General features: G+C 48.9%; 1 protein-coding gene across 12 annotated transcripts in view; it reads right to left on the bottom strand.

The window, feature by feature from the left end:
• Nucleotides 1-27,689, bottom strand: part of LOC140393091 (heparan sulfate glucosamine 3-O-sulfotransferase 1-like) — a 219,469-nt gene that overhangs the window by 21,289 nt on the left and 170,491 nt on the right. Inside the window, exons 3-4 of one of the 12 annotated variants that reach the window (XM_072479117.1) lie at nucleotides 21,787-21,822; nucleotides 19,498-19,616 (exon numbers count right to left, since the gene is read on the bottom strand). The exons of 10 other annotated variants lie outside the window; for them this stretch is intronic. The gene's annotated coding sequence lies outside the window, so the exon portion shown is untranslated. Of the gene's footprint in view, nucleotides 1-19,497; nucleotides 19,617-21,786; nucleotides 21,823-25,806; nucleotides 25,829-27,689 lie in introns of those variants that run through there. One more of the 12 variants, XM_072479126.1, reaches the window with a different exon arrangement.

Raw genomic sequence — 27,689 nt, 5'->3', positions numbered from 1 at the left:
AGGAATGGTGATATAGTTCCAAGTCATGGGCTTGTGTGGCTTGGAGGGGATCTTGAACATCTTGGTGGTGTTCCCATGCATCTCCTGCTGCCCTTGTCCTCCTGGGTGTTGGTGGTCGTGGGTCTGGAAGATGCTGTTGAAGGAACCTTGGTGAGCTCCTGCAGTGCATCCTGTACACTGTATACACTGCTACCACTGTGCATTGGTGGTGGAGGGTTTGAATGTTTGTGGAAGGGGGCCAAAGTGGGTTGTTTTGTCCTGGATGGTCTCAAGCTTGTAGAATGTTGTTGGAGCTGCATCCACCCAGGCAAGTGGAGAGTATTCAATCACTCTCCTGACTTGTGCCTTTAGGTGGTGGACAGGCTCCAAGGAGTTAGGAGGAGAGTTACTCTCTGTAGGAGTCCCAGCCTCTGACCTGTTCTTATTTGCACAGTACCAACTAAATTTATGGTCAATAGTTACCCCCAGAATGTTGACAGTAGAAGATTTAGTGGTGGTAATGCCACTGAATGTCAAGCGGAGATGGTTGGACTCTCTCCTGTTGGAAATGGTCATTGCTTGGCACTTGTGTAGTTTGAATATAACTGTTTATCAGCCCAAGTATGAATATTGTCCAGGTCTTACCGCATATAGGCACAGTCTACTTCAGTATCAGAGAGTCATGAATGCTGCTGTACATTGTGCAATCAGCAAACATCACTACTTCTGACCTTATGATCAAGGTTTATGAAGCAACTGAAGATGGTTGGGCCTAGGTCATTACCCTGAGGAATTCCTGCAGTGATATCCTGGGACTGAGATGATTGATGACCAATGACCATCTTCCTTTGTGTAAGGTATGACTCCAACCAGCGGGGGTTTTCCCAATCCCAATGATTCCAATTTTGTTTGGGCTCCTTGATGCCACACCGATCAAATACTGCAATCACTCTCACTTCTTGAATTCAGCTCTTTTATCCATGTTTGGATTCAGGCTTTAATGAGGAATCTCGTGACCCTGGGCAGTTTATTTCTGACTAAGTTTCAGTTGATAGGGCTGTGGACAACAGCTTCCATCGCTTTGTTGATAATCGAGAATAGGCTTATGGAGCAGTACTTTGCCAATTCGGATTTGTCCTGATTTTTGGGTACAAGACATACCAGGGTTGTTTTCTGCATTGTTGGGTAGATGCCAGTATTGTAGCTGTACTGGAACAGCTTGGCTAGCGGAACAGCTAGTTCTGGAGTTTAAGACTTCATTAGTGTTGCTAGAATGTTGTCAGGCTCATTGCCTTCAGCCATTTCTTGATATCACGTGGAGTGAATCGAATCGGCTTAAGACTGGCATCTGTGACGTTGGCTCGTCAACTCTAGCTGAAGGCTGTTGCCTTGCGTTTTACACTATGTGCTGAGTTCCTCCATCATAGAGTATGGGGATATTTGTGGAACTTCCTCCTCCAGTTAGTTGTTTAATTCTCCACCACCAATCATGACTGCAGATGTGGCACAACTGACGAGCTTAGATCTCACCTATGGTTGTGGGATTCCTTTGCTCTGTCTACCGCATGCTGCTTACGTGACTTGGCATGCAAGTGATCCTGTTCTGTAGCTTCACCTCATTTTTCAGTATGTCTGGTTCTGCTCCTAGCAGGCCGTCCTGCACCCTTCACTGAACCAGCATCGATTCCCCGAGCTTGATGAAAATGGTAAAATGGGGATATGCCGGGCGCTTAAGCTACACATTATGGTTGTAAACAAAACTAGTGATGCTGATGTCCCACAGTGCCTCACGGATGTCCAGTTTTGAGTTGTTAGCTCTGCTCAAAATCTATCCGATTTAACACAGTAGAATTCCGCATCCCCATGATGAAGATGGGACTTTGTCTGCACAAGGATAGTGCAGTGATCACTCTTAACAATACCATACAGGCAGATATATCCGCAACATGTATGTTGGCGAGAACAAGTTAAAGTAGGTTTTTCCCTCACCACCTGCTGCAAACCCAGTCTAGCAGCTTTGTCCTTTAGGACTCGGTGAACTCAGTTAACAGTGATAGACATTGAATTCTATCCAGGGTCTCGCTTGAGTATATTTTGTGTCCTTTGCACCCTCAGCGCCTCCTCCAAACGTTCGACAGGAGTATGGGTTAGTTAGCTGAGGAGGTGGGAGGTGGCAATCAGCAGAAGATTTCCTTGTCTATGTTTGATCTGGTATTATGAGACTTCATGGGGTCCAGAGTCAATTTTGGGTACTCCCAGGGATACTCCCTCCTGACTGTATACCCCTGTGCCGCCGCCACCTCGCGTGTTGTTTGCAATGTCTGGGACATTTTATGAGGTGTGACGATACTCCTAACTTATGCACAGATCTCCGAATGTTAGCAAGGGCAACTGCGCAGGGTCAAGGGAGCTGAGTTTGTTGTTGCTCCCAGTGCCTTGGCCAAAAATGGGCGGTCCATCTAGTTTCATTCCTTTATAATGCTTTGCAGTGGTAGCAGTTTGATACAACTGAGTGGCTTGCTAGATCAGGCTAGGACTGTGGATTTCCTCCCTTAAAAGGACATTAGTGAACCAGTATCTAACATTTTAGGTTGTAAACAACAATCTACAATGGTTTCATGGTTACCATAACTGAGAATGGCTTTTAATTCCTGATTCATTAAGTGAATTTAAATTCCAGCAGCCGCTGTGATGGGATTCAAACCCGTGTTCCCAGAGCATTAGCTTGGGTCTCTGGATTACTAGCCCAGTGACATTACTATTAAACCAACCACTCCCCCCAATCCATTCTTTTTTGATGAGAATATTGAAAAGCTGTGTCTTTTGGAATGATATAATTGTGTATTTAATGTAGAATCTTTCAACATGCTACAGGATGTTTAATGTTTAAAGATAAACTTATTGAATGTAATCTCCTGAGCAACAACAAACTAATTCTTATCCAAGGTTTACTTTGATTCAGTCCAACCTTTCTTTCTCTCTCTCTCTCTCTCTCAAGATTTTCTTCTCTGCCGATTTTGTCCTTTCCTATGTTGAAGGTGTTGACTCTGTACAATTCCAGGGCCATATGTGGTCTCTCAGTATGTGTTTGGTATGGAAGGGAAAGGAAAGTGAATACAGTGGAGAAATCTAATGATGTCGATGAAAAAGTAGTTTTGTCTTTATATATAAAACAAGAAGAGTCATTGGCTATTATGTGCTAAACCTTTTGGAACTGAGGAACTCCACACATTTTAAGGCATATTAATTTAGTCAAACATCATGTATGCTTCATTCAATTGGCCTTTATGTAATCCTTGATGGTAAGTTTTGGCAGACTAGTCAACCATAGAGGCATTGCTGCTGGGCCTCACCTTGCCTTCACATGCAATTTAACCATGAGTCACTGGGTACCAATTCGGGGCAGAAAACATGTAACATTGCTGTTCCTCATACAGGTGCATTGAGATCAGTTAGATTGCCTCGATCACACTGGGTGAGATTAGATAAATCAGCATTAATTCACTGGCCTGTATTTTAAAATATTTGTTCAGGGAACATTGGCACCGCTGGCTAGGCCAGCATTTATTGCCAATCCCTAAGGTGACGGTGAGCTGCCTTCTCTGGAGATATTGGGTCTTTGAAAAGATATTAAGGTAGATAAGTCTCCTGGGTCAGATGAGATTTACCCCAGAATGCTGAGGGAAGTAAGGGAGAAAATTGCTGGGGCCTTGACTGACATCTTTGTATCCTCATTGGCTACACATGAGATCCCAGAGGACTGGAGAATAGCTAATGTGGTACCGCTGTTTTAGGAAGGTAGCAGGGATAATCCTAGAAACTATAGCCGGTGAGCCTTACGCCGGTAGTAGGTAAATTATTGGAGAGAATTCTCAAGGACAGGATTTATACCCATTTGGAAACAAATGGACTCATTAGCAATAGACAGCATGGTTTTGTGAAGGGGAAGTCGTGCCTCACGAACTTGATCGAGCTTTTTGAGGAGGTGACAAAATGATTGATGAGGGGAGGGCAGTGGATGTTGTTTACATGGACTTCAGTAAAGCCTTTGACAAGGTGCCTCATGGCAGACTGGTACAAAAGTTAAAGTCACACGGGATCAGAGATGAGGTGGTAAGGTGGATATAGAACTGGCTCGGTCACAGAAGGCAAAGCGTAGCACGAGGAGGGTGTTTTTCTGAATGGAAGATTGTGACGAATGGTGTTCCACAGGGATCAGTGCTGGTACCTCTGTTGTTTGTAGTATACATAAACGATTTGGAGTAAAATGTAGGTGGTCTGATTCTAAGTTCGCGGATGACACCAAGGTTGGTGGAGTGGCAGATAGTGTTGAGGATTGTCAGAGGGCAGCAGGACATAGATAGGTTCGAGACTTGGGCAGAGAAATGGCGAATGTAGTTTAATCCGGACAAATGTGAGGTAATGCATTTTGCTAGGTCTAACATAGAGGGGAAATATATCGGAAATTGCAAAACTCTCGGAATATAGAAAGTCAGAGAGATTGGGGCGTGCAGGTCCACAAATCTTTGAAGGTGGCAACATAAGTGGACAAGGTAGCCAAGAAAGCATACGGAATTCTTGCCTTCATTGAACGGGGCGTTGAGTATAAATACTGGCAAGTCATGCTACAGTTGTATAGAACATTGGTAAGGCCGCACTTGGAATATTGTGCACAATTTTGGTCAGTACACTGCCAGAAAGATGCGGAGGCTTTGGAGAGGATGCAGAGGAGGTTTCCCAGGATGTTGCCTGGTCTGGAGGGTGTCAGCTATGTGGAGAGGCTGAATAGACTCAGACTGTTTTCATTAGAAAGACGGAGATTGAGGGGTGATCTGATAGAGGTCTACAAGATTATGAGGGGCATGGATAGAGTGGATGGGCAGGCACTCTTTCCCAGGGTGGAGGGGTTAGTCACCAGGGGGCATAGGTTTAAGGTCGGTGGGGCAAAGTTTAGAGGACATGTGCGAGGCAGGTTTTTTTACGAAGAGGGTGGGGAGTGTCTGGAACACATTGCCAGGGGAGGTTGTGGAGGCAGATACATTAGCAGCGTTCAAAAGGCATCTTTACAAACACATGGATAGGATGGGTGATGCACAATCAATGACCACTAAAGCGAGGTTCTAGTCCAACTGAAGGCTTTAATAAGCTAGATGTTTCCCCCAGCAGTTCAGGTACAGAATGAGGGCTGCCAGGGTGGCACAGGTTCTTATACCCCGCCTATCAGGGCGGAGCTACCATACACTCTAACCAATAGAAAGCATATAGTTTCCACCAATGGTGCTTTAGCCTATCAGGTACCGTAATACCTATAATACCACATTCATCCCCTGTTAAAAAAAAGTCCGGGCTAGTCGACAAGGGGAGGGGGTAAAGAGCCCCCCAACCCGGTTGATCACGTGGAACGTGAGAGGGCTGAATGGGCCGATTAAAAGGGCGCGGGTACTCGCACACCTAAAGAAAGTAAAGGCAGATGTGGTTATGTTGCAGGAGACGCACCTGAAATTGACAGATCAGGTCAGACTGCGTAAAGGATGGGTGGGACAGGTGTTTCATTCAGGTTTGGATGCGAAGAATAGGGGGGTGGCTATTTTAGTGGGGAAACGGGTACTGTTTGAGGCAAAGACCATAGTGGCGGACAGTGGGGGTAGATACGTGATGGTGAGTGGCAGACTGCAAGGGGAGGCGGTGGTTCTGGTGAACGTGTACGCCCCGAACTGGGATGATGCAAACTTCATGAGGCGTATGTTGGGGTGTATCCCGGACCTGGAGGCGGGAAAGTTGGTAATGGGGGGAGATTTCAATACAGTGCTTGATCCAGGGCTGGACCGGTCGAGGTCCAGGACCGGGAGGAGGCCGGCAGCGGCCAAGGTGCTTAAGGACTTCATGGAGCAGATGGGAGGAGTAGACCCTTGGAGATTTATCAGACCTAGGAGTAAGGAGTTCTCATTCTTCTCCCATGTTCACAAGGTATATTCATGGATAGACTTTTTTGTCCTGGGAAGGGCACTGATTCCGAAGGTGACAGGGACGGAGTACACGGCCATAGCCATCTCGGACCACGCTCCACACTGGGTAGATCTGGAGGTGGGAGAGGAAAAGGAACAGCACCCACTCTGGAGAATGGATATGGGCCTGTTGGCGGATGAGGGGATATGTCGAAGGGTGAGGGGGTGTATCGAAAGGTACTTGGAGCTTAATGACAATGGAGAGGTTCAGGTGGGAGTGGTCTGGGAGGCGTTGAAGGCGGTGGTCAGAGGGGAACTGATATCCATAAGGGCACATAAAGGGAAGCAAGAGAGTAAAGAAAGGGAGCGTTTGCTGAGAGAACTTCTGAGGGTGGACAGGCAATATGCAGAGGCACCGGAGGAGGGACTGTACAGGGAAAGACAAAGGTTACATGTGGAATTTGACCTGCTGACCACGGGTAAGGCAGAGGCACAGTGGAGGAGGGCACAGGGAGTGTAGTATGAGTATGGAGAGAAGGCGAGTCGGTTACTGGCCCAACAGTTGAGGAAGAGGGGAGCGGCGAGGGAGATAGGTGGGGTGAGGGATGAGGAGGGAGAGATGGAACGAGGAGCGGAGAGAGTGAATGGGGTGTTTAAGACATTCTATGAGAGGTTGTATAAGGCTCAGCCCCCGGAAGGGAAGGAGGGAATGATGCATTTCCTGGATCAGCTGGAATTCCCGAAGGTGGAGGAGCAGGAGAGGGCGGGACTGGGAGCACAGATTGATGTGGAGGAGGTGGTAAAGGGGATTGGGAGCATGCAGGCGGGAAAGGTCCTGAGACCGGATGGGTTCCCGGTGGAATTTTATAGGAAATATATAGACCTACTGGCCCCGCTTTTGGCGAGAACCTTTAGTGAGGCCAGGGAAAGGGGGAAGTTGCCCCCGACTATGTCGGAGGCGACAATATCGTTACTTTTGAAGAAGGATAAAGACCCGCTGCAGTGTGGGTCCTACAGGCCCATTTCCCTTTTGAATGTAGATGCTAAGCTCCTGGCCAAGGTAATGGCGACGAGGATAGAGGATTGTGTCCCGGGGGTGGTCCATGAGGATCAAACTGGGTTCGTTAAGGGGAGACAGCTGAACACGAACATACGGAGGCTGCTAGGGGTGATGATGATGCACCCACCAGAGGGGGAGGCGGAGATAGTGGTGGCGATGGATGCCGAGAAAGCATTTGACAGGGTCGAGTGGGACTACCTGTGGGAAGTGTTGAGAAGATTTGGTTTCGGTGAAGGGTTCATTGGATGGGTACAGCTGCTATATAGGGCCCCGGTGGCAAGTGTGATCACGAACAGGCAGAGGTCTGACTACTTCCGTCTTTATAGAGGGACGAGGCAGGGGTGTCCCCTGTCTCCGTTACTGTTTGCATTGGTAATTGAGCCCCTGGCCATAGCACTGAGGGGCTCCAGGAAGTGGAGGGGAGTACTCAGGGGAGGAGAAGAACACCGGGTATCATTGTATGCAGATGATTTACTGCTGTATGTTGCGGACCCGGTGGAGGGGATGCCTGAGATAATGCAGACGCTCGGGGAGTTTGGGGAATTCTCGGGGTACAAATTGAACATGGGGAAGAATGAGTTGTTTGCGGTACATCCGGGGGAGCAGAGCAGGGGAATAGAGGATTTACCGCTGAGGAGGGTAAAAAGGGATTTCCGGTACTTGGGGATCCAGATAGCCAGGAGTTGGGGAACTTTACATAGGCTTAATTTAACGCGATTGGTGGAACAGATGGAGGAGGATTTTAAGAGATGGGACATGGTGCCCCTGTCACTGGTGGGGAGGGTGCAGGCGGTCAAAATGGTAGTCCTCCCGAGATTCCTTTTTGTGTTTCAGTGCCTCCCGGTGATGGTCACGAAGGCTTTTTTCAAGAAGATCGAGAAAAGCGTTATGAGTTTTGTGTGGGCTGGGAAGACCCCGCGAGTGAGGAGGGGGTTCTTGCAGCGTAGCAGGGAGAGGGGGGGACTGGCACTACCGAGTTTAAGTGAGTACTATTGGGCTGCCAATATTTCAATGGTGTGTAAGAAGGGGAGGGAGCGGCATGGAAGAGATTGGAGATGGCGTCCTGCAAAGGAACCAGCCTACAAGCACTGGTGACGGCGCAGTTGCCGTCCTCCCCGAAGAAATACACCACAAGTCCAGTGGTGGTAGCAACACTGAAAATTTGGGGGCAGCGGAGACGGCATAGGGGAACGACGGGAGCCTCAGCACGGTCCCCGATAAGAAATAATCATAGGTTTGTCCCGGGGAGAATAGATGGGGGATTTGGAGCATGGCAGAGAGCAGGGATTGTGCAACTGAGGGATCTGTTCTTGGACGGGACGTTTGCGAGTCTGGGAGCGCTGACGGAAAAATATGGGTTGCCCCAAGGGAATGAATTTCGATACATGCAACTGAGCGCTTTTGCGAGGCAACAGGTGAGGGAGTTCCCGCAGCTCCCGACGCAGGCGATTCAGGATAGAGTGATCTCAGGGACATGGGTGAGGGATGGTAGGGTGTCAGATATATACAGGGAAATGAGAGACGAGGGGGAGAACATGGTGGATGAGCTGAAGGGAAAATGGGAGGACGAGCTGGGGGAAGAGATCGAAGAGGGGCTGTGGGCAGATGCCCTACGTAGGGTAAACTCTTCGTCCTCGTGCGCCAGGCTTAGCCTGATACAATTTAAGGTTTTGCACAGGGCACATATGACCGGAGCAAGGCTCAGTAAATTTTTCGGGGTAGAGGATAGGTGTGGGAGATGCTCGAGAAGCCCAGCAAACCACACCCACATGTTTTGGTCATGCCCGGCACTGCAGGGGTTCTGGGTGGGGGTGGCGAAGGTGCTTTCAAAGGTGGTGGGGGTCCGGGTCGAGCCAGGCTGGGGGCTGGCTATATTTGGGGTTGCAAAAGAGCCGGGAGTGCAGGAGGCGAGAGAGGCTGATGATTTGGCCTTTGTGTCTCTAGTAGCCCGGCGAAGGATACTGCTTATGTGGAAGGAAGCCAAGCCTCCGGGCGTGGAGACCTGGATAAACGAAATGGCAGGGTTCATAAAACTGGAACGGATAAAGTTTGCACTAAGGGGTTCGGCTCAGGGGTTCATCAGGCGGTGGCGACCGTTCATTAACTACCTCGCAGAACGATAAAGGAAACGGGAAGGTAGCAGCAGCAACCCGGGGGGGGGGGGGGGGGGGGGGCTCAGGTGGGTCCTCAGGGGTGTTTTTGTAAAGATATTGGTACTTGGTTATGTATATTGAAGTGCTGATTTCATTATTTGGGAGAGCTATTATTTTTGTTATGGCAGTTGCCATTTAGTTTATATATTATTTATTTATTTGTTAAAATATGGTCACGGTTATTTATATTGTTTTGCTGTTGTAAAAAGGGGAAAAACCTTTGTATTGTTTCGTATGGCCGAAAAAGTTGAATAAAATATATTTTTTTTTAAAACAAAGTCCGGCGGGGTTGGTGGCCAGAAACTACAAAACATAGCAACATGGTATAATTAGTTATGGAGGTACCGTAATACCTCCGTACAGTGTTTAGTAACTATTTACAAGTCTGGTAGCTATGTACATTTGATGGTTTATATTTACAGATCACAGTTAAATGAAGCAATCAGTCGATCGGGGGCCCTGGTCGTCCTCTGTGATTGTCGGAGCTTCGGTGGTGATTCTGGTGGAGGCTTGGGCATCTGTGACTCCGGGAGCGTGACTTCGATCTCCATGGCAGCTTCGTCACCCCTAGACGGCGCTGGTGGGAAAAACGGCTGACCTGGGAAGGGAGTGCCTGCGGGGGGCGTCGGTGAGTGGGGGGACCTAAACGGGTGTGGCGGAAGGACCGATCCTCCTGTAAAGTACTGCGGTGGAGGGGAGGGTGGGACTGGTGGCTGGAATGTGCGTGGGGTTCCGGCGGGCACCAGGTCCCGTCGGGAGACCGTATCTTGTCGGCCATCGGGGTACACCACGTACGCGTACTGGGGGTTAGCATGGAGCAGATGGACCCTCTCGACCAACTGGTCCGACTTGTGCGCCCGCACGTGTTTTCGGAGCAGGATGGGTCCAGTTGCAGCCAGCCAGGTCGGGAGCGAGATCCCTGAGGAGGACTTCCTAGGGAAGACACGGAGACATTCATGAGGTGTCTGATTGGTGTTCGTACAAAGCAGTGACCGGATGGAGTGGAGGGCATCCGGGAGGACCTCTTGCCAGCGGGATACTGGGAGGTTCCTGGACCGTAGGGCTTGTAGGACGGTCTTCCAGACCGTTCCGTTCTCCCTCTCTACCTGTCCGTTACCCAGTGGGTTGTAACTGGGCGTCCTGCACGAGGCGATGCCCTTGCTGAGCAGGAATTGACGCAGTTCGTCGCTCATTAAGGAGGACCCCCTATCACTGTGTATGTAAGCGGGGAACCCGAACAGTGCAAAGACGCTATGGAGGGCCTTGATGACGGTGGTTGCGGTCATGTCGGGGTAGGGGATGGCGAATGGGAACCGGGAGTACTCGTCAATCACATTCAGGAAGTATGTGTTGTGGTCGGTGAAGGGGAGGGGGCCTTTGAAGTCCATGCTGAGGCGTTCAAAGGGACGGGAAGCCTTTATCAGGTGAGCTTTCTCTGGTCGGTAGAAGTGCGGTTTGCACTTTTCAGATTTGGCAGTCCCTGGTGGCTGTCCTGACCTCCTCGATGGAGTAGGGCAGGTTGCAGGTCTTGATGAAGTGGAAACATCGTGTGACCCCCGGGTGGCAAAGTCCTCGTGGAGGGCTCGTAGGCGGTCCACTTGTGTGGTGGCACATGTGCCGCGGGACAGGGCGTCAGGAGGCTCATTTAGCTTCCCGGGATGATACAAGATCTCGTAGTTGTAGGTGGAGAGTTCGATCCTCCACCACAAGATCTTGTCATTTTTTATCTTGCCCAGCTGTGCATTATCAAACATGAAAGCCACCGACCGTTGGTCAGTGAGGAGAGTGAATCTCCTGCCGGCCAGGTAATGCCTCCACTGTCGCACAGCTTCTACTATGGCCTGGGCCTCCTTTTCGACTGAGGAGTGGCGGATTTCGGAAGCATGGAGAAGAAAGCCACGAGTTTGCCCGCTTGGTTGAGGGTGGCCGCCAGAGCTACGTGGGACGCATCGCTCTCGACCTGGAAGGGGAGGGACTCGTCGATGGCGTGCATCGTGGCCTTTGCAATGTCTGCTTTGATGCGGCTGAAGGCCTGGCGGGCCTCTATCGACAGGGGAAAAACTGTGGATTGGATCAGGGGATGGGCCTTGTCCACGTAGTTGGGGACCCACTGAGCATAGTAGCTAAAAAGCCCTAAGCAGCATTTCAAGGCCTTGGAGCAGTGAGGGAGGGGGAACTCCATAAGTGGGCGCATGCGTTCAGGGTCGGGGCCTATAACTCCATTTCGCACTACGTAGCTGAGAATGGCTAGACGGTCGGTGCTAAACACACATTTATCCTTGTTATATCATAGAATTTACAGTCCAGAAGGAGGCCATTTGGCCCATCGAGTCTCCACCGGCTCTTTGTAAGAGCACCCTCCCCAAGGTCCACACCTCCACCCTATCCCCAGAACCCAGTGACCCCACCCAACACTAAGGGCAATTTTGGACACTAAGGGCAATTTATCATGGCCAATCCACCTAACCCGCACATCTTTGGACTGTGTGAGGAAAGCGAAGCACCCGGAGGAAACCCACACACACACGGGGAGGATGTGCAGACTCCGCACAGGCAGTGACCCAAGCCGGGAATCGAACCTGGGACCCTGGAGCTGTGAAGCAATTGTGCTATCCACAATGCTACCGTGTTGCCTTGTAAGGTTAAGGATTTTAGCGGTCTGAAGAAATTTTCGGAGGTTGGTGTCATGGTCCTGCTGGTCGTGGCCGCAGATGGTGACATTATCGAGATACGGGAATGTTGCCCGTAAACCGTACCGGTCAACCATTCGGTCCATCTCGCGCTGGCAGACCGAGACCCCTTTTGGTGACACCGAAGGGAACCCTTAAGAAGTGATAGAGCCGCCCATCTGCCTCAAAGGCAGTGTATTTGCGGTCACTAGAACGGATGGGGAGCTGGTGGTTGGCGGACTTGAGATCCACCGTGGAGAAGACCTTATAATGCGCGATCCTGTTTACCAGGTCGGATATGCGGGGGAGAGGGTATGCGTCCAGCTGCGTAAACCTGTTGATGGTCTGACTGTAGTCGATGACCATCGTATGCTTCTCCCTGGTCTTTACCACCACTACTTGAGCTCTCCAGGGACTGTTGCTCGCTTCAATGACCCCTTCCCTCAGTAGCCTTTGGACCTCTGACCTAGTAAAGATCCGGACCTGGGCACTGTAGTGTCTGCTCCTGGTGGCGACGGGTTTGCAATCCGGGGTGAGGTTTGCAAACAGGGAAGGTGGGTCGACTTAAAGGTCGCTTGGCCGCAGACAGTAAGGGGGGGTATAGTGCCGCCGAATTGGAAGGTCAGACTTTGAAGGTTACACTGAAAGTCTAAACCCAGGAGTGTAGCCGCGCAGAGGTGGGGAAGGACGTAGAGACAGAAGTTTTTGAACTCCCTTCCCTGGACTGTGAGGTTTACTACACAAAACCCCTTGATCTCCACTGAGTGTGAACCGGAGGCCAGGGAGATTTTATGATTAACAGGATGGATGAGGAGAGAACAGTGCCTTACCGTGTCAGGGTGTATGAAGCTCTCCGTGCTCCCAGAGTCGGTTAGGCAGGAGGTCTCGTGCCCGTTGATGAATACGGTCGTCGTAGTGGGTGAGAGCGTTCGAGGCCGAGACTGATCCAGAGTCACCAAGGCTAGTAGCAGCAGTTGAGAGTTATTTTCGGGCAGTGTGTGGTCAGCCGAGCTGGGGTCCTGGGAGTTCCTCCAAAATAGCGTCTCCAATTGGTCGCACATGGCTGGGGGTGCACAAAATGGCGGCGTCCATCCCACCAACGTGGCGTCCGCGGAACAAGATGGCGGCGCCCGGGATCCGCACATGGCCCTGGGATATGGAGGTGGCGGCGACCGCTGGCCGCAAGGGGCCCGTATAGACGTTTGTGGTTGCGGTCCGCATTCGCTGCTGGAGACCGCGGCAACCGCCTGGGCCTGGCATACCCCCACGAAATGGCCCTTTTTGCCGCATCCCTTGCAGGTGGATGCGCGGGCCGGGCAGCGCTGGCAGGGGTGCTTGGCCTGCCCGCAAAAGTAGCAGCGGGGCCCCTCGGGAATGCCAGGCTGCCTTGCAGCGCAGGCCTGTGGGAGAATGGGGGAAGTCTCGGGGTCGGCCGCGTAGGGGTTCCACACTGCCCAGGGGGCTGCCGCGCGGTTGGGAACGTAAGCGCGGGTGTTCCTGGAGGCCACGTCCAGGGAGCCTGCAAGGGCTTATGCCTCCCTGAGACCCAGGGTGTTCTTTTCTAACAGGCACTGGTGGATGTGCGACGATAGCATACCTGCCACGAAAGCATCCCGGACTAAGAGTTCCGTGTGTTCGCTCGCCGAAACATGCGGGCAGCCGCAGCTTCTGCCCAACACCCGGAGTGCACGGTAGAATTCCTCCAGTGATTCCCCAGGGGTTTGTCGCCTTGTTGCAAGCAGGTGCCGGGCATAGACCTGCTTTACCGGGCAAATATAGTGTCCTTTTAGCAGCTCTATTGCTGCATCGAAGTCTTCCACTTCCTCGATGAGGGTGTAAATCTCCGGGCTCACCCTTGAGTGCAGGACGTGCAGTTTTTGCTCTCCCGTGGGTACGTTTTTGGCCGTCTCGAGATACGCTTTAAAGCACGCCAGCCAGTGCTTAAAGATTGCTGCTGAGTTCGCCGCCTGGGGGCTAAGTTGCAGACACTCCGGCTTGATTCGGAGCTCCATCCTTTCTTCTTAAAGAAAAACTACCTTATTAAATTGATGCACGATCAATGCACGATAAAGCGAGGTTGTAGTCCAACTGAAGGCTTCAATAAGCTAGATGTTTCCCCCAGCAGCTCAGGTACAGCTTCTTATACCCCGCCTATCAGGGCTATCATTCATACACTCTAACCAATAGAAAGCATACAGTTTCCACCAATGGTGCTTTCGCATATCAGGTACCGTAATACCTATAATACCACAATGGGTATAGAGTGATATGGCACAAGGAAGTACTGAAGATTTTGGCAAAGGTTGGTATCATGACTGATACAGGATTAGACGGCCAAAGGGTCTGTTCCTGTGCTGTATTGTTCTTTGTTCTTGGGCTGCTACAGCTCATGTGGTGTTGGGAGTTCCAGAATTTTGACCCAGCGACAGTAAGGAATGACAATATATTTCTAAGTCAGGGTGGTGTGTGTCATGATATTCAAACATACATTCTAACATATACATAATGATAGACAGAGCAACGGACCAATTAGCACACATAACACGACAGCCAATCACAGACAAGAGCAGACACAGTATAAAACAAGAAACACAACACTTCCTAGGCAGTCCATCTGGAGACGGCACAGGGCCAGGACCTCAAAGCAAGACATTCACACAGTCACAACGTGCTGAGTACCAAGTCTGATGTATAAATAGTTTAATGGAATAAAACTGCGTTGTACCAATCGCAACCGTGTTGGTTCGTCTGTACCTCAGAGCACCCAACACTTCATGGTACAAGGTGTGAATCGATACCTACCGGCAAATCTGCCATCCTGAGCCATGGACACCCTCAACAAACCGCAGCCATTGCAAGTCGCTGGGAACATGGGCACAAATTGGACGCTCTTCAAGCAGCGCTTCAAACTCTTCAGCAAGCCAATGGAAAACAGGGCGCCTCGGACGAAACGAAGATTGCCATGCTCCTCACTACCGCAGGTCAGCACGCCATCCATGTATACAACTCTTTGGTGTTCGTGGAAGGCGAGAACAAAGTTAAGTAGGACACGGTCCTCCTCAAGCTCGACAAGCACTTCAACGTTGAGGTCAACAAGAGCTTTGAGAGGTATGTCTTTCAGCAGCGCCTGTAAGGTAAGGATGAGCTCTTTCAGTCCTTCCTGACGCACCTCCGCATACTCGCGCAGTCCTGCGGTTACGACACCACCTCAGAGTCCATGATCCGGGACCAGATTATTTTTGGCGTTGCCTCTGGCGGCCAACACCAGCAGCTTCTAAAAATAAAAGGCCTGACCTTAGCATCTGCAGTTGAATCCTGTGTCCTGCTTGAGAATGCGACTAGCCGCTATGCCCAATTTCAGGCGACCGAATCTGCACGGAGGGGGTCCCACGCGAATCGGCAAGCCAGGCCACCCACGAGGGGGCAGCACGGTAGCCTTGTGGATAGCACAATTGCTTCACAGCTCCAGGGTCCCAGGTTCGATTCCGGCTTGGGTCACTGTCTGTGCGGAGTCTGCACATCCTCCCCGTGTGTGCGTGGGTTTCCTCCGGGTGCTCCGGTTTCCTCCCACAGTCCAAAGATGTGCAGGCTAGGTGGATTGGCCATGATAAATTGCCCTTAGTGTCCAAAATTGCCCTTAGTGTTGGGTGGGGTTGCTGGGTTATGGGGATAGGGTGGCGGTGTTGACCTTGGGTGGGGTGCTCTTTCCAAGAGCCGGTGCAGACTCGATGGGCTGAATGGCCTCCTTCTGCACTGTAAACTCTATGAGGCCGAACGCGTCCAGGCAATCGAGTTTCTCCCGGCCCGCGGCCCGGACGAGGGCGGCGTTTCGCACACTTTTCAAGGCCTCCCGCGTTTGTGCGCGCCAAAACCTACGGCAACACTGAGGGACATGCTGAGCGGACGCGCCCAACGCAAGACCGAACTGCGCATGCGCAGTGGCATAATGAATGCCATGACGTCACGACGTGCGGCATCTGTGGAGCTGCACATTTAAAAGGGCAATGTCTTGCAGAAACCCGACGATGCCTACGCTGTGGCAAGATGGGCCACTACGCTGCCTACTGTCGAGCGGCTCAACCTGTTCTCCAACAACCTCGCAGGAACGTGCGGACCATTCAGCCTCCACATCACAACATCCAAACCGATGACACAGATGACCAAGATGCCTTCCGGGTTGCGGTCATTGATGGGAACCGGGTCAACAACATCAATCCGGGCGATGAATGGTGTGCCACCCTGACGGTCAACCCGAATTCGTCGCCCACCTACTAGACTGGACTTATGAGAATGTTCACACGTTGAACTTTTGCAATCACTGTTTCATAACATGTCTCTGTTTTATCGTTACAGGCATTTGTTTGATCGTTCCAAATTTCCACGTTGTTCTTTTTATGGTACAATCTCGTTAGCATGTCACACCTGACGTCGCCCCTTGTATATAGTTAAGCCCCATGTACATGATGTAAATATTACGCACACACACATTTAGCTGCACTCAGGACACATTTATATTTATAACCACGTAGGCACATAATCTTGTAAAAAAAAGGGGGATGTCATGATATTCAAACATACAGCATAACACGTACATAATGATAGACAGAGCAACGGACCAATTAGCACACATAACACAACAGCCAATCACAGACAAGAGCAGACACAGTATAAAACAAGAAACACAACACTTCCTAGTCAGTCCATCTGGAGATGGCACAGGGCCAGGACCTCAAAGCAAGGCACTCACACAGTCACAACGTGCTGAGTACCAAGTCTGATGTATAAATAGTTTACTGGAATAAAACTGCGTTGTACCAATCGCAACCGTGTTGGTTCGTCTGTACCTCAGAGCACCCAACACTTCAGTGTGTGAGTTAGCAAAGATATGTTTATTAAGAGTGGTAAAATAACACCATGTATGAACTAACAATCTTTTATTAAAAAAAGCAATACAAAGTATAATGGTTGTTTTTAGTTCCTTTTCTCGATTCATGATTTGTTTCAAGATTCAGCACCCCTTTTGCATTCTTCAGTGATTTAAAGAAAATTAATGATTCAGAATCTTATTAATGAACAACCTGCCCAACGAGCCAGCGAGCAAAGTGCTACTGATGTGAAGGGATCACCAGGTTGTACTCTTAAGTTTTGATTTTTAGTTCTGTTTCAATCTGGTTCCAGATTTGGTACAACACTTCTGCACTTCAAGACCAGCCTTTCTAGATAAATATTCTCCAGCACTGTATTTTCAAAGTGTAAGAGAGGGAAGCAAATCTTTGACCTTCCATTTAAATGTACCAAAGAGGCCGTCTTGCAAAAAATATTGATCAAATTGTGGCAAAACAGCTCTTTCCAAAGATCAAAATCCTATGTGACTGTGACAATGGCAAACAACCTCCCCTCCCCTTCTCAGCCTGTCCGTAGTCTTTGATAAAGTTTACCTCACCATTCCCCTCCAAAGCTTCTCAAATATTGTCCAGCTGGGTGGGACTGCACTCACCCTATTCCATTCTTGCCTATTTAATTGTAGCTGGTGAAATCGCTCTTCATGGCTTCTCTTCCCATTCCCACACAGTTACTTCTGGTGTCCTTTAAGGATCTATCATTGGCCACCTCCTATTTCTCATCTATATGACTGCCCTTGGAAACATCATCTGAAAACACAACATCAGTTTTCAAAAGCGCGCTGACAATACCCAGCTTGATCGTACCACCGCGAATTCTTGATCCCTTCGCTCTCTAAACTATCAGATTACTTATTTGACATCCAGGGCTGGTTGGGCAGAAATATCTTCCAATTAAATATTTGCAAGACTGAATGAATGCCTTGTCTTTGGTCTCTGCTGTTCCCTTGCCTCCAATTCCATCCCTCTTCCAGACAATAGCCTGAGGCTGATATATGACTAGGAAACGAGTTTTCAACGATATACCTCTGCCAGCATGAAGATTGCCTAATCTCACCTCCATTATCCAAAACTTTGCTGCCCAAAACTTAACTCCACGTTCACCAATCATTCCTGTGCTCACTGACCTGTACTGGCTCCGAGTATGTGCCGCGATTTTAAAATTCTCATCATTCCTCCATGGCCAATCTCTCCATATTTCCCCATCTCCAGCCGATATCTGCATTCTTCTAATTCTGGCCACTTGATCATCCCCGATTTTAATCATTCCCCCCCCTGGTGGTCAAGCTAAGGTCTGGCCTAAACTCTAATTCAGTTCCTACACCTCTTGTGTCTCCGCATTTCTCTTTCTGCCCAATACCTGCCTCGATGGCAAAGCATTTGGATATGTGACTTAATATCTCCTTCTGTGGCTCGGTGTCATGTTTTGTTTTATAGAATCCCAACAGCACAGAAGGTCATTTGGCCTATTAAATCTGCACCGACCCTCTGTAAAAGCACCTTACCTAGACCCATTCTCCGCCCTATCTCTGTAACCCCACCTAATGTTTGGATACTAAGGGCAATGTAGCATGGCCAATCCACCTAACTTGCACATTTTTGGACACTAAGGGGCAATTTAGTATGGCCAATCCAACTAATCTGCGCATCTTTGGACTGTGGGAGTAAACCGGAGCACGCGGAGGAAACCCACGCAGACACTGGGAGAATGTGCAAACTCCACACAGACGGTCACCCAAGGCCGGAATTGAACCCAGGTTTTGGGCGCTGTGAGGCAGCAGTGCTAACCACTGTGCCACCCACTTATGATGTTACTGTGAAGTGCTCAGGACATTTTATTATATTAAAGGCGCTATATAAATACAACTCGTTGCTGTTGTTGAAACTCCCAGTGGTGCTTAATTCAACTTGGAGAAAGGACCAATTTTGTTCGTGATGCCTGCTTCCAGCATGACATTTTTAAAACTCCTGCAAAGATCATAGATACTTAAGTTATGCTGAATGCAAATTTTCAAAATCTATGGGGCTGGATTCTCCGTTTCTGAGACTAAGTGCTGGCGCCAACAGTGAATCCGTAAACATTTACAACAGAAACATCTGCAGCGCACCTGGACCAATTTGGCTACTGTTGAGGGGCTACCACTGGCACCGTGTGGAACAGTGTCGATTCCGATGAAAAACGGTGCAGGATTGGCCGGTCCGTGATTGACACTCGGGAGGCTGACAAGCTGCAAACTCCCCATACATATACTTATCAAAGCCAAAAAGATGGCACTGATTGTACTGTAGCGCGCCCATACAGCTGATGGGTCGGCTGGGCCAGAGGGCACCCAGGGGGGTGCCCCACAGGCACACCCATACTACCCCTGGCACTAGGTTTAAAGTGGGCTGTAAGCAGTGTGCACAGCTGCATGGCTGCCTTGACGGTGCTCCGTGTCTGTCCATCCCGACCCCACAACCCACCTGCTGGCCACCCATCCACTATTCCCCCCGGCCCTGGCAGAAGCCCCCCATGACCAGCAGCACAACTGTCGGTAAAATATGCCGATGTTGGACACTGTCCGTACCCACTCTCTCTCTCCCTCAGCAGCCACCACGCCAGGTTCACGATTTGTGAAAGCACAAGTGAACCGTGCCATCGGAAACTCAGCCCATCGGAGGTGGAGAATCGCGGGGGGAGGGGGAGGGGACACTAATGATATGCAAAAGGTGTTTAAAGTGCGTGCGGAGTGAAACGCAATGATGCCGTTTGAGGTGACGGAGAACCGTGATTTGGCGTCAAACCAGCACCTGCCACGATTTTGCCATCGGAAGCTATTCTCCTCCCGATCGCACTCCCCGATTTCGGTGTCGGTTAACGGAGAATCCTGTTCATGATCCTTTGATCGGTTACATAGATTTTGGTTGAACTGTGCAAAAAAAACAAAGTACAATCAAGCAATAAGCCCAGGGCAGGATTTTTGTAAGCCATGAAATGATTATTTAAAACGAAGAGGGAATGTTATAGGCTGAGAACCACAATTCCCCTTCTAGTTGACAAGGCCCTTGGCTGTGCAATTCTACTCTGTGGACATCTGTCCTCACCTTTGCTCTTCCTCCAAGAAGCATTATATAGTGTCCTCACCTTTCATCTTACCTGCCTCTCTATTGAAATGCTCCACCATTTCTGCCAACTCCAGTGTGATACCACCAGTAAATTCATTGTCAATCTTCCCCTTCTAGCATTCTGAGGGGGCCATTCCCTGTGCAACAGCCTGCTCCACTTTGCATTCTCCCCAACACCCACCTCCCTGCCCATGGTATTTTCCCATGTCAGCACAGGAGCTGCAGCACCTGCCCTTTTAACACCTCCCTTCCCACTGTCCACAGTCCCCAAACACTTTTTTCCTGTGAAATAGTGAGTCACTTGTGCCTCTTTCAATTTGACATGCTGTATTCACTACCCAGAATGTGATCTTCCCTACACTGCAGAGACCAAATGCAAATGGGGTGATGGCTCTGTATACCTCCATTCAGTTCAGAAGCATGACCCTGAGCTTCTGGTTGTCTGTCTTTTTCATTTGCTTCTCCATTCCCACTCTGACCTCTCAGTCCTCATTTTTCCAATGAGTCTCGAGGTAAGCTCGAGGAACAGCACCTCTTTCACACTGCCTTTCACACAACATTCAGTTCATAACCTCTTCTCCTGTTGTTGGTGATGATTCTGTTTCAGTTAAACCTCCTCAAGACCCATCTTTTGTTTCTATGTTTATCTCATTAAAATCTCCCCTATGCTTTGAACCACCATTCATTTTATCATTTACTCTATCCGGATTCCCCCCCCCCCCCCCCAATCACATTCCATTTTATCCTTTCCCCCCTTCCCCTGTCTCTGTGGTTTTAAAAGCTGCTACATTGCTAACTCTGTTCAATTCTACCATCAGCTTGAAGCTTTAACTAGTTTCACTCTCCATAGATGCTGTGCATTTTCAGCATTTTCTGTTTTGATTTCAGATGCTGAGTTTATGGCTTAACATTTCTAACCTCCTGGGCAGGAGCTCCACTCTTTGTAGGTTTGGTCCCCTAGCCATATCCAAATTTCTTAGTCCCAGAGTTTCTAGTGCTTTGGAGATGAGGCAGTGTTTTACTCCAGACAGCAGTCACATTATGCTGAGCATGTGGATTTAATGTGATAGGCCCCAAACTAACAAAAGGAAAAATGGAGCCACCAGAATGCTTGGAAAAATAAAACCTTTTTTTTTGAGGAAATTTCAACTTGCTGCTCTGCATGATCACATGATCAGATCCCCCGGACCACACTCAGGATTATGCACCTTTCCATGGTAACTGTGCATGTGTTGCATTCCTAAATGCTTCTTTGGGAGAAAGTAATGTTCAAATTGATAGGTTAACTGCAGTCATGCCTACAAATCCAAAAGCTAAAGTTGGAGCGAACCCTGTATCTATATCACAGGATCAAGGGTTCCCTGTACAAAGGTCAGTGAGGAGTAATTGCTTTCTGCTTCTCACAAGATCTTTGAGTCCTGTTCTTATGATTGTCTTTCTTCATAGCCATCTATATTGCTTCTTACATCAAACATCTAAAAGGAGTAGTGGGGGACCACTGTTACTGCAATCACTATTACAGCAGAACTGGTGATTCTGCCTGCTCACTGTCAGGCTATAGAGTGGATACCATTCTGTCTAAACTTTGCACCATCACAGGTATGGAACCACGGGCCTACTCAATGTGGTTCACACATTACAGCCTCATTTGGAAAGTTGCCCCAGTAATCTCTGTAAACTATTGACAATGCATAATGAGGATTTAGTATGCCAATTTTTTGTTTTATAACTGCTGGCTCCTCAGCAGTCACCACCTCTAAACCTTCACTATCACAGATCGGTGATTCATCCTGAGCTGTTTCATCTGTGGCTCTAAATAATAGATGCATTCTGTCATTTTGACTGCTGTTTCTAGGGAGTATTTGGCTGGTGAGATAGTGAACAATCCAGTTTGGCCGGTCTCTGAGGATCACTGGCTTCCCACTCATCTGAAGAGAGTTGGAAGAGGCATTATTAATGGCCAGGTGTACTTACCTATTTTGTATTATGTCTGCATTTCATAAAGCCCATCTGTAAAATTAACATGTGAGGGCAGTTAATGTTTTTTTATTACATTAATTATTAAACATTTGTTTATTGACATGTTAATGTGACATATGGTGCATAACAGAGAACACAGGAATAGTATGGGACACACAAGATGGTCCACATGAATTCGCAGCCTCTGGAGGGCCAGGTTGTCCAAACTTGCCACCTTCAGAGTACATGCAGCTCATATATTGTCAAATATTTCCCCTGGTACAATCCAGCACCTGCACCTTTCCTAGCCATCCTGTTGAATGCAGGATTTTACCTTTAAATCTTAGAACAGTACAAACTTAAAAAGGAATCAAGCTGATTGACAATATTTGTTGTCAATGTATTTTACATAATACAGGCCTTAAATGTCAAAACCAAAACTTAATTTGCCATATATGTCATTCTTCTCTTTAGTAAGAGATGGATTTTCTTTCCTCATCTTTGTTAAGTTTTTTAAAAAATTGTAGAACCTTCTCTTACTGCTTGTAATCACTGAACTGAAGTTGACCTGGGCAGTGATTGTATCTTGCCAGGGAAGATCCTGCTCATGAAACAGAAATCTAATTTGAGAAATGCTACGGGCACCTGTCATTTAGATTGACAGCTAGTATTGATGACTAAATGTTTATTACTTATTGTCAATTGAGTCAATGAAGTGCTTCTGCCCTGACATGCAGTTACGGAATCATACAAATTACAGTTATACAAGGAGGAGGCCAATCGTACCTGTGTCAGTGCAGACTGGAGCAAACTTATCAGGGGCGCAATTCAGTGGACCAAAGTTAAAGTCCAGTTTTTGGGCATGTTTGGCAGGGGGGTTTCACGATGGCCATGTAGGCAACACACATCGTGCCAAAAATCAGCCCCCCACGAGATTCTCGACAATACTGGCTCTCTCACCATGGCCATTCGATTCGCCAACTCGCCCCTCAGCTGCTCGCTGCTAACAAGAGGGAGCTGCTTTTAAAACGCTGCCTCACCACTTACTCCTAGTCAACATACAAGCATGGCAGCGCGCAGACTTGCTCCTCGCTTTGGCGATGCCGACCTGGCCAGGCTTCTCGGCACTGTGGATGAGAGGTGGGCCACCCTGTTCCCCCGAGGGGGTCAGAGGACCAGCAGCAGGGTGAGTAATGCAGCTGGACGCGGTGGCAGCAGCTGTCAGTGCAGGCATATGACCAGGAGGACCGCCTTCCACTGTTGGAAGAAGACCAACAACCTTACTACCTCTCCCGTGGCATCATTTCCGCCCGCCACCCCTCAAATTCTCAACCCCAACCCCAATCGACTGGCTGGCACCTCACACCTTCCCCACATCCGAACTTCATATTTTTTCCTCAGCACCCCTGGTACCCACCAGCACAAGCCCTTCATGTCCAGGAGCGGTGCCTACACATGCCCTGATGATCAAGGAGAGAGCAGTCACTGACAGAGAGGTTTGCTGGCGCCAGAGAGGTAAGGATCCCACTGTCCCTTCATCCAGGTGACCGGTCTCTTTTAAAAAAAATGTTTTATGATCTTCATATCTTTATTGTCACAAGTAAGCTTACATTAACACTACAATAAAGTTACTGTGAAAATCCCCTAGTCGCCACACTCCAGCACCTGTTCGGGTACACTGAGGGAGAATTCAGAAGTCCAAATTAGCCAACAAGCATGTCTTTCGGGACTTCTGGGAGGAAACCGAAGCACCTGGAGGAAACCCACACAGACACGGGGAGAATGTACAAACTCCACACAGACAGTGACCCAAGCCGGGAATCGAACCTGGGACCCTGGCGCTGTGAAGCAACAGTGCTAACCACTGTGCTACCGTGAATTTTCACATCTTATATTTGACAATTTGTTTTATATTACATATTCCTAGTTTGAATGTTAAGTTACAGGCATTGTACCTGCAAGTAGCATTTTACAGAAAGTAATCAGGGTGTGGTTCTAGCTTATACAAGAAAAAAAACAACAAAAGAGATAAAACAAAGAAATTTAACAATAAAAATGAAGAAAAAAAATAAGAAAATCAAACCAGTTCACCAGAGTGAGCAGACTAGATCTGCAGTACATGTTTACAGTCGCCTGCTGAGTCTCTCTTTGGTAGCTGTGGACCTTATTTGGCCCGGCAACTTCTGCTGCATTGCCTGTTATGGCTTGTGCGTCACTGTTTGTTATTATGCCCTCTAGTCTTCTTTTTGCCATTGGGTTTATCCCCTTGCTGTAGTGATATGTATATATCGAGACATATAAAGGGTTAATGACTACATCATAGTGTAAGACAACCACTAGAATGCAGCACTAGATTCCTGTATAAATATGAGAACTCAAAGGATCTTGGGTCTCTTCGAACAAGGAGTGACTAGACAGCAGAGTGTTAGAGAGATAGATAATAGCATAGTTAGCATGTGTAGTTCAAATAGTTAATACTTTATTCTGAATTACTTGATCACTAGTTAGAGTTCTATAATAGTGAACAAACTCAATATTAATCAATTCATTATTCATTAAATCTATTTTGTTTTAAGTTGAAGTGTGGTGGTTTCTTAAGAATCACACCATCAGACCATTCTGAATATATAAAGCAAAGAGTAACGATATATTACTAAAGGGTAATATAACACCTGCCTCTGTGCCCCTGCGTCTCACAGCCTTCTAGTGGGTTCTTTACCAACCTCCCTTCCCCTCTGCTCCCCCCATCCTTCTCTTCCTTTTGCTAACCCCTCCCGCCGCTCTGTTGGCAGGTGGCTACAAACAGTTCTTGGAACAAGTTGGTGAAAGGCTTCCACGTCTTGTGGAAGCCCTCTTCCAACCCCCGGATGGCTAATTTGATATTCTTCATTTGGAGAAATTCTGACAGGCCGCACAGCCAGTCTGCAGCTTTGGGTGGTGCAGCTGATCGCCATCCGAGCAGGATTCTTCAGTGGGCGATTAGCAAGGCAAAAGCAAGGGCGTTGGCCCCACTGCCCATGAAGAGTTCTGGCTGGTCTGATAACCTGAAGACTGACACTTTCAGGCTTGGCTCCACCCTCACCCGCATAATCATTGACATTGACTCAAAGAAGGCTGTACAGAACCCGGCAAGTCTGGGGCATGCCCAGAACATGTGGGTGTGGTTGTCTGGGCCTCCCTGGCACCATTCACATATATCCTTCACCACCGAGAAGAATCTGATGATTCAGGTTAAGTGTGCTCTGCAAACCACTTTCAGCTGCATTAGGCTTAGCCTTGCGCAAGTGGAGGTGGAGTTAACCCTGTACAGTGCTTTGCACCAGAGTCCCCACCCTATTTCTATCCCTAGTTCTTCCTCCTTTTTGTCTCTTGTCTCATCCAGCGGGGAACATGCCTCTTCTAACAGTCGTGCATACGTGTCCCAGTAGTTCCCCACAGTTCCCCCTATTTAAGTCACCCGTGTCCAACAGTTCCTCTATCATTTGAGTGTCTCGGCATCCATGGTCATGTTGCCATCCCCTTGCAGAGGAAGTTCTTGATTTTGTAAATGTCACAGTTCGTTCTCTTTGTGCAGTTCCAACATTTCCATCAGTTGAGATGATCTTCGTGGCCACTGGGGAGTGGGTGTCCTCCTCCAGGGTGGTATGTTAGCACAGTGGTTAGCACAGTCGCTTCACATCTCCAGGGTCCCAGGTTCGATTCCCGGCTTGGGTCACTGTCTGTGTGGAGTCAGCACGTTCTCCCCGTGTCTGCGTGGTGTCCTCCCACAGTCCAAATACGTGCAGGTTAGGTGGATTGGCCATGCTAAATTGCCCATTCATGTCCAAAAAGGTTAGGTTGGGTTACTGGGTTACGGGGATAGGGTGGAGGTGTGGCGGTGCAGACTCGATGGGCCGAATGGCCTCCTTCTGCACTGTAAATTCTATGATGTCTGTGAGGACATGGCACAGGAGCAGAATTATCTCTGCTGAGACGCAGTCTTCTGCAGCATATGCTGTTCATCAGCTCATGGAATAATCAATGAGGCCTGTATACCTTGAGCCATCGCTGGCCTCCTCTTCTGGGTCCTTCCTCAGGCTGATAGGTGGGCGGGTCGTCAGGGTGTCCGGTGACCCTGTGAACAATGGGTGCCACCTCCAGCGTTGCTACCTTCTATGGTGTCAGTTCGCCTTAGCTGCCACAAGCAACGTGAGGGCAGCCTCCGTGGGATCAACACCAGCAAACATTGTTATATCTGGAAAGAATTGGAGGAAAGAGACTGACAATCAGTTAGGGCTTCCATCCCAGGACACTCCAATCCACCAAATCGCCACCACCCTTAGCATGACTGTCCCGCCTTCTCTCAGAGTGCCATCCAGTGAGCCAGTTGTGCTCTCCACACACTCTCCCATCCACATCAGGAGCCCCTAGACTGCAGACCTCTGCCGGGAACATTAGGGAGCTTGTGCCTAGCTGCGCTCTGCTCATCCACACACCCTCTGGCCGAGAGAGGATCCTCAGTAGTGAAGCCCTGCTCTTTAGTGTTTGACTCTGGTCAGCTGCCTCTATAGTGCTAACACTCCTCGAGTTAAGGCATCAAAGCTTACTAACATGTTATGCACTCATCATCGTCCGAGGCATGGCACGTGTGTCCTCCAAGAAGCACTTAGTTCAGGAGAGTTAAGGGCTCTCACAACTAACAAGGCCAATTTCTCATTTGAAACAGCCTTCAGCTGTGAAGCTAAGGTTGCTCACGGTCAAAGGGCGGCACGGTAGCATAATGGTTAGCACTGTTGTTTCACAGCACCAGGGACCCGGATTCAATTCCCGGCTTGCGTTACTGTTGTGCGGTGTCTGCACGTTCTCCCCGTGTCTGCGTGGGTTTCCTCCGGGTGCTCCGGTTTTCTCCCACAAGTCCCGAAAGATGTGCTTGTTAGGCGAATTGGACATTCTGAATTCTCCCTCAGTGTACCCGAACAGGCGTTGGAGTGTGACGAGAAGATTTTCACAGTAACTTCATTGCAGTGTTAACGTAAGCCTACTTGTGACAATAATAAGGATTAAAAAGGGGGTGAAATTGACTTTCAGGAGAGGAGCCGCAGCAAGGCTCTGTCCTGGGAGAGTTTTATGTTTAAAGATGGCGTGAAGGCCTGACAGACACAAAGCCCCTCACCCCATCCCCCCCCCCCCCCCCCCACCCCCCCCCTCCCCAACCCAGCTGCGACCCACAGCTTCAGCCCCCGACCAAGCCCAACCCCCGTGAATGGTCCCCCATCCACTCTCCGGTGCCCTTGAGCTACATGGAAGCTTATTCCCTTCATTCCCTTATCACAGTACAATCTGTCCAGCATTTTCTGTTTTTTGTTTCAGAACCCAGCATCCGCAGTAATTTGCTTTTATCTGTTCGTATTGACAGGTACACTGACAACACCAAGCTCTTCCTCAGCAGCAAGTCTCTTGACACCACCACCAATGTTGCAAACTTATCAAACCCCTTATCCAACATTCAGTGCTGGATGAGTAGACATTTCCTCCAATTAAATATTGGGAAGGCTGAAGTAATTCTTTTTGGTCTCACTCCAAACTCTGTCCCCTAGCTCATCCCATATTGATCTCTCTAATCTCCTCCAGCCCCACAATCCCCGGAAGATATGTGTGTTCATCTAATTCTAGCCTCTTCAGCAACCCTGATTTTAATTGTTCCTGCTTTGCTGCCTGTGCTTTCAGCTGTCTCGCCTTAAGCTCTGGAATTCCCTCCCTGAACCTCTCCAAATCTCGATCTCACTTCCTTCCTTCCAGATGCTCCTTATAACTTCCTAGGTTGACCTCACTTTTGACCATCTGCCCTGCGTGGCTCAGTGTCTAACAATGCTGCATCACACTCCTGTGAATTACCTTGGGATGTTTCATTATGTTACAAACGGTATGTCATTATACAC

This window comes from Scyliorhinus torazame, chromosome 16 (genome assembly GCF_047496885.1).
Source record: "Scyliorhinus torazame isolate Kashiwa2021f chromosome 16, sScyTor2.1, whole genome shotgun sequence".
Lineage (NCBI taxonomy): Eukaryota > Metazoa > Chordata > Chondrichthyes > Carcharhiniformes > Scyliorhinidae > Scyliorhinus > Scyliorhinus torazame.
This window is presented reverse-complemented; position numbering and strand designations above follow the sequence as displayed.